The following is an 8,001-nucleotide window of genomic DNA, read 5'->3' on the forward strand; positions in this document are numbered from 1 at the left end:
TTTCCGAGAGCATTTAAGTTTACCAATGGCATATTGGTAATTCACTCTGTAACAACCTTGTAAAATACGTGTCTATTCTACTGATTAGGGCTTGTAATATGTTCCCTAAATTTATATGTTGAAGTTCAAACTCCCAGTACTTCAGAATGTGACCTTATTTGGATTCTTCCATAAACCAAGGAATGCCAAAAATTCCCAGCAAAGTACCAGAAGCTGGGGCGAGGCATGGAACAGATTCTTCCTCTCTGCTGTCAGACAGTACCAACACCTGCTGACAACTTGATCTTGGACTTCTAGCCTCCAGAACTTTGAGACAATACATTTCTATTGTTTAAGCCACTAAGATTGTGATACTTTGTTACAGAAGCCCTGGCAAACTAGCACATTACACAACCAGTACATACATATTAGGAGAGGCAGAGTCAGTTGTTTACAGTGAACATGTATTCTAATTAGCCCGTCATTAATTCTGCTTGATGGGTTCCCCTGCTTGACCAGTTATTAAATTGTGAATACCATCCCTGCTCCTTCTCTGTCAGGAACAATCTTCAGGCAAGATACAAGGCCACGGATGAACTCAGATATTGGCCTTCAGTTTCCAAATTTAAAATGAAGATATTTGAGTCAATGACTTTTTGAGTTGTCACGGAATTCTGAAATTCTCTGAATGTTATAATTGTAGGAATGAAAAGAACAAGTATTTCCATATCACAGATAAGAAAAACTGAGACTGAAAGCAATTGAGATATACTAAGGACACATGCATAGCCTGGAAGAGAAATTCAATATAAGACATATACCTCCAGTGGGTTTTTCACTTTGTCACTGTGTCCCCAAAATGGTGGTTTGTCATACAAACATTGACTATGTAGTAGAATATATAAAGTAAGACCAGATCAAGTAGGCTTTTGAATTTATTAACAAGAAAGTGTTAATTTTTTATTACTATTCAAGGATAAGTGTTTCTCAAGTACTCAAACGCAATTGTAAGCTTTATTACAAGATTGTTGTGTAATGGACATCCTTGAAAAAAAGGAACTGCTCAAGCAAAGCCAGCTGAAAATCAGCAAACTGTATTTAAGAATTACATCTATGGCTGTAAATAGATTTTTGGAGTTCACATTTTATTTGTATGTTTTTATAGCAATCAATAAGAAGCCATCTATAGCATTTAGGTGTTTCCATGCTGATTACTATGACAGCTGCTGAATCACTGCTAGGGAATTCAGTGTGTTAACGGGTTATATTGGCTGGCTAAACACATCACCTGAAAAGAATAGGAAACAGCAGTAGAGAGTCGGCGTAAACTAAAAATATAAAAGTCTAGTAGAACAGGGAATGAAAAGGAGCTAGAGGGTGTTCCTAAATCTTCTATTAAGGATTGGGACTCTCCAATGGTATTAATAATTAATCTTATGTCAAAATATAAATTAACAATAATTCCAAATCTGGTTATTGTCATATACGCTGCAAGAACAAAACCCAAATATTGCAGAGGATTATACTGAGATTTTAATTTGGTAGTTTCTGTGTTTTTGATAGTGGATAGATTAGTGTGGTGGCTCAGTCACATTCCCACATACTACAAAGAGTCAGTGAAAGCCCATGAGAGTTAATTAGTCCATTCCCTTAATATCAAGATATTTTTCTTAATTAGGTCAAAGCATTTCCCATATAAGATCACTCCAGATTAAATCTCAGAATCTTGGGAAAAAAATTACTGAGATTGCTATTTTTTGACTGGAATTTTAGGAACTATTCTTTAAGATGTTTAGAATCTAAACTACAACGGAATTTATATTTCAAATCAATATCTTGGGACCATTTACAGGAAACTTTAGCATGTTTATACCAACAGGTGACATCAACTAAACCTAAGTGACAGAACAGTTCCCACTAGGTTCCCATTCACATAACAACAGTCTTCAAATGACATTTTCTAGAGATGAAAGTTGTGGTACAGTTAATATGGAAAAAGTAATGAATAATTGTGACATATTTTGAAATTTTTAACTAGAACCTCACAAAGCAGTAGAAATATTTTAAAAAACTGATTTAAAAATGATCGAGAAAATTTTAAGCAAAAGTTATAGGAATTAAAGAAAAATGAAAACTTACACAAATATAATAGATTGTATGTTTGTATATTTTTTTTATAGTTTATCTGAAAAATATCCTAAAAACTTGTGATGAAACATTTATATACTCAGGGTATTAAAAAATAAATTGGGAAATTTAGAAGAGACCTATGTTATGTTTATAGCAGTTCACTACTTATTTAAAGCATGAGTCGCTGTTGCCTGTGAAGAATAAGAAGGTGGGCAATGTAATTGTGTTTTTTAAGACTTTACAGTGGACAGAGAGATGATATAATTTGATAATTTATTCAAACACATAAAGATTCGTGGGAGCTTTATAATGCAAAATAAATTATCAGAAAAACACACCATCGTAAACGAGATAAAATTGATGGTTTTCTGATTCTTTTATAGAAATACAATCATCTTTTACTTTTGTTTTTGTAAAAAAGAGAGGCAACTTGTGTGATTTATGTATGAAAAGTACTTCAATATTGTAAAACTATGGAAGAAATAGATCATTTAATTTATAGGAAGAACAAATGGAGGATATTAAAATCTCTTTACACATGATTTTATGTTCTTCAATTAATTGTGGTAGTTATACATCTATTTTTCTATTTGAATTGTCTATATTTAAATTATGAATAAAAATGCATTACTAGTCAATCTGTGGTAATATATTTTTGAGTCACTTGCTAATGTGATTTATTCTGTTATAATCGTTATTTTCTCAGGTTGTTATTTGGGTATGTTTATATATAGATTTAGGAAACATTTGGCAAAAGGAAAGCTGTAGAAAAATTTGGAATTAAAAATGTATTACTATGTATAGAATATCACATAATGATATTTTATAAATGATGTATACTTTGGTAATTTTTCAGGAAGAGATATGAACTGAATTTAAATGCATTTTTTAAAACCTGGTTATTATATACTACAATCCCACTTGATTATGGGTTTTGAATTTCAACTGACCTCAAGGAAAAAAATGTTTCATCAGCAAAATTATTGCATCTTAAGGCAATATTTAATTATTAATTTTATAAGGCTTCTATTTTGGTTTCTTTGCTGCCTTAATAAAGAAAATAATAGAGGGTACAATAATACTGCTTAGAAAATGCATCCACTGAATTAAAAAAAGGAGAGAGAGAGAGAGAGAGAGAGAGAAACAGGCTGGCATTTTAAAATATGTTAGTCTTTTGAAAAAGTCTATAGTCTCCACTGAATTAGTGCTTTTTAATCAAAGCCTAAAGTGAGAAATTCCTTTTTGTCATTTGCAAAATATGCTGTGAATTATTGCCATGTAAAAAGTTTGCTTCTGACATGAGACTAAAAGTTAGCAAAGAATCTTGAAAAAATTTTCTGGAATGTTTAGAGTATCTCGAAACTTGGAAGCATTTTTAAAAGTACTTTATTAATTTATTTTTGTCTGTTTTTGTGCCAGTACCATACTGCTGTTTTTCTTTTTATTTGCATCTCCTGACCTCTTCCCCTTTGGTAACCATCAGTTTATTCTGTATATCTATGAGTCTGTTTCTGTTTTGTTTTGTTTACTCATTTATTTATTTATTTATTTTTAGCGTGTACATGCAAGTGAGATCATACAGTATTTGTCTTTGTCTTACTTATTTCATTTAGCATAATACCATCTAGGTCCGCACTTTTTTCACAAATGGCAAGATTTCATTCTTTTTTATTGCTGAGTAATATTCCATTGTATATACATATCGCATCTTTTTTATCCACTCATACGTCAATGGACACTTAAGCTGCATCCATATATTGGCCTTTATAAATAGCAATGCAATGCACACAGGGGTGCAGATATCTTTTTGAATCAGCATTTTTGTTTTCTAGAGATAAATACCTAGAAGAAATTGCCAGATCATATGGCGCTCTATTCTTAATTTTTTGAGGAATCTCTATGCTCTTTTACATTGTAGCCGCACTAATTTAAAATTAGGCCGTTAAAATGCTTAAACGTTAAGTTTTAAAGTTATCTTTTTGCCTATTAAGGACAAATTAACAGGACAAACAGAGACTTAGGGACATGGACAATGGACTAGTGGTCACCAGAGGGTAGAGGGTAGGGGAGGAGGAGAGAGGTAGACGGAGTAAAGGGGGTCAAATATAGGGAGATTGGGGGAGGGTGAAGTGGGTAAACGGGATCAACTATATGGTAGCTGAAGGAAACTGGACTTTGGGTGGTAATCACACAATAGAATATATAGATGTCAAACTATAATGTACACTTGAAAATTATATAATTGAATTAGCCAATGTTACTCCAATAAACTGAATAAAAAAAAAGAATAAAGCAGTGTACTGATTAATGTTTTTCTATGTTTTAACTGTAATTGTAGTTGAGGTTTTAATGGTTTGGAATTTCATTTATGTAACATTTATGATGATTTGAGTAACTTTTAACAATAGTTAGATCAATGACCATAATAATAACAGTTCATATTTTTTGAGGGCTTAATCTATGCCATGTCCTATGCTTACCAGGTGATGAGCACAATCCTATTTCCCCCTCAGAAGAGATCCCTGACCTGTTTACTCTATATTATCCCTTTTATTTTACATTCAGGTAGGAGATTCCTCAAGGTCCCACAAAGTTAAAAATCTTTTCACTTGCACCTGATTTTTAAAATGTTCAGAACCCAAATATTGAGAAAAGTGGTACATCTGCAATTGAACTATAGCTCGACTTTAAAGCTTATATTCTGAATTGCCAGCCTTTATGCTCTCATAAATTATTAGACCAGTTATCTTATTCTAGTGGCCTTTTCAGGTTGTATTGAGAGGGTATCAAGGACTAACATTTCTATTATCTAGTTCAGTCACTATGTGGAAAGGAATACATAATTTAGGAAACTCAGTAGTCTTTGTTACAGTGACACAACTGTAAATAGTTGTTTTTTTTTTTAAAAACTCTTCAAGGATTTGAATACTGATTTGCCTTGAGAGTGTGGATGTGTAATCATATGACAAGAGACACTGCCGTGCTAATACCCCAGTGATTAAAGGTGAGATGTGGAGATTAGCCTCTTGAGAAAATTTGCTACAAGCTCTGCTTTTGACCATTAAAAATGCATTTATTTTACACACTTTCCTATTATCAGTTTTGTGGGTCTAAGAAAAATTACTGATACACTGTCCACAAGGATGATAAACAGTTAAGTAATTTTACAGTTGCTATTGGCTTCAGGTTAATTATTGTTGTTATTGTCATCATCATCACCATCATCATCATCAATGTCAAGTAAGGTATTTCTTCTCATTCTTAAATTCAAGCAGTATTTTCTGGTGGAGAGAAAACTAGAATCGGATTAAAGAAGCTGAAATGCATCCTCAATTTCTTCTCTCTCTCTGTGACACTGCACCCCCTCAGGATACCTCTATAAGGACACTTATTGTGAAAGTTCATGCTGTTTCTGAATTTCCAATGTAAGTTTATCACAAACTACAGGATCTCATGATATTATTAGATAACAGGTCAAGTATATTAATTGATCTTCTAAATACTATGTGATTCTCTAGTTTTATAAAAGTGGCCGATTTACAAATATAAACATTTGTTTTAAAGCCCAGACAGTTATTTGATCTGCTCCTTAATCTAGTTCTTTTTTGTACCCAAAAATATACAGTTTGTTTGATTTTGTTTAAGGTTTCAAAAGAGAACATTAAATTGAAGGTGACATTGTCTGGGCATTTTCCTCTTGCCAAAGAGAAAGTAAGTGGACAATGGGGCAAAAAGGACTTAGACAACAGTAGTAATTTTTATCTGGTTTAATATGCCCTGCATTTAAACAAAGAGAAATGAGTTGTACTCTGAGTGCCTTAGAAGACACAACCCCATAGGCAGGGATAATAATCTAAAAGATCTTTCCACTTGCACTTGCATGTGGAATTATTTGGCATCGAAATATCGAGACAAGTGAGAAAGACATTAAGTGTGGAATACAGTCCCTACTCTGCCCTTGAATTTCACATTCAATACTCCTTTTCAAAAGTTCTCATAAGAGACCATTTCCATATTATTACTATTTATGCAAAACTTGATAGTCAAATATGACTATTTGAAGTCCGATCTTCAAATATAAGAACCCAACCTGGAATTTCAAATACAATTGTATAATAACCTTTGGGCAGACTAGAATGTAGCAAACTTCCAATGAATTAAAACACCTGCTTTACAGATGCCCCATGGAGGACAGGACCTACACATGTGGGCAATTCGACAAATTTAACAAGACCTAATGAGCCTTGAAACTGTAATTTAATTCTTAATTTCTATGAAGTAAATTTAGTAATGACTGATAAGGATCATTATCATCCACACTTAGAGAACCATTAACAGGGAGGTAGAAACACCTGTCCTTTTATGTAAGGCGCTTAGTTCACGTTATCTAAGATTTGAAGCTGCTGTCTCATGTACAGGAGCAACGAATAAAGATTCCAGGGTTAAAATTATCTTAAAAACAAAATTCCGTACCACAGGGCATAGTGATCTTTAAAACAAATTCCACAGCTACAAGTTAAGGCTAACAAATGCTTTATAACTTGCTGTCTTGCCTGGGATGAGTAGGTCTGGTATGATCTATATGCCCTTGGGTGATTATCTGCACACAAGACAGTAGTTACAAACAAGGATATGTTTTCCTTTGGACAGTTGAGTTACAAAGGAGACTATTTTCTTGCAATGGGTTTTCTTTGTTAATATCACAGTGAATTCTCTGAGTATTTTCTTTCTTTGACATTATTGTTTTAGTATAAGAGTTTTTGTGTTGGATTTTAGATAAAGATACTGGTCATATTCGGCATGAAGACTATGATTGGATAAGTTGGAGACCAAGCAAACTATTCCAATATTGAAAATAACATTTGTTAATAAAGTGCAAGAATAATGTCACAATATACATTCCCTGCCCAATCCACCTCATGTTATGACATCTCATTTCCATGAAGATTCTTCACGAAAGTGCTAGCAAATAAAATAGTTGCATGTCCTACTCTAATACTCTTATAAATGAACTCAGGCCAATTAAGAATAAAGAGCAGCTCTGAAGGAGAAAATCTGTCACAGAAGCCTAAGAGACAGTGTATTGAAAGGGTTGGAGCACCAAATAGCAAGCATTGCTTCTTCCATCTCCCAGTCTACTAGTCTAGTAACACCACTTGAATAGTAGGTGGCAGGAATTAGTCATTTCTAATTTTTAATTTCCCTGTGACTCCCTTTCCTTATCTATAAATAATGATTTCACTCGGCCCTCTGTTTTTGGAAGAGAACCATAAGATAGATACCTGAAATTACTTCATAAGGGGTCAGATTTATGTGAGTGTGTTATTGCCATATTCAGTACATCTTTTGTTAGAAAAACTGAATACAGAATATTTATGATGATGCAGGCAGAAGTGTGAGCTGAGTGTGAGAAGGGATTATTGTTGACAGAGCTCTAATCCAGGCCTTATGTGGAGCTATCCAGGGAGGGTAATTTTGTTGTTATTGTTGTTCTTACAAAATAGATGAAAATGAACATAGCTGGAATAATTGTTCATGTCAACAATGGTATTAATATTTATTTTATGTGCAGTACAACTCAACGAGCACTTACAAAAGAAGGAGTGAGGGAATAAGTGATTACATGAAGAAGATGGGGTTTCAGGGCTAACGAGATACAGAGAGAGCGCACGACATGCCACAGAAGTAAGGAAAGAGAGTATGATGGTAGAAAAGCGGGAGGATGGAAGCAAGAACCACATTATAAGGTCAGTCTCACGGTTTGGCAGAGACGATCAAAGTAAATTCAACCGGCCTGTAGAATATGGATTTTTATCTAAAGAATTTCAAATTAATACGTAATAGGAATCATCTGAGATGCTAGCTAAAGTGCGGACCTCCAGGCTGAATCAT

Source organism: Pteropus vampyrus, unplaced genomic scaffold (assembly GCF_000151845.1).
Source record: "Pteropus vampyrus isolate Shadow unplaced genomic scaffold, Pvam_2.0 Scaffold6, whole genome shotgun sequence".
Classification (NCBI taxonomy): Eukaryota; Metazoa; Chordata; class Mammalia; order Chiroptera; family Pteropodidae; genus Pteropus; species Pteropus vampyrus.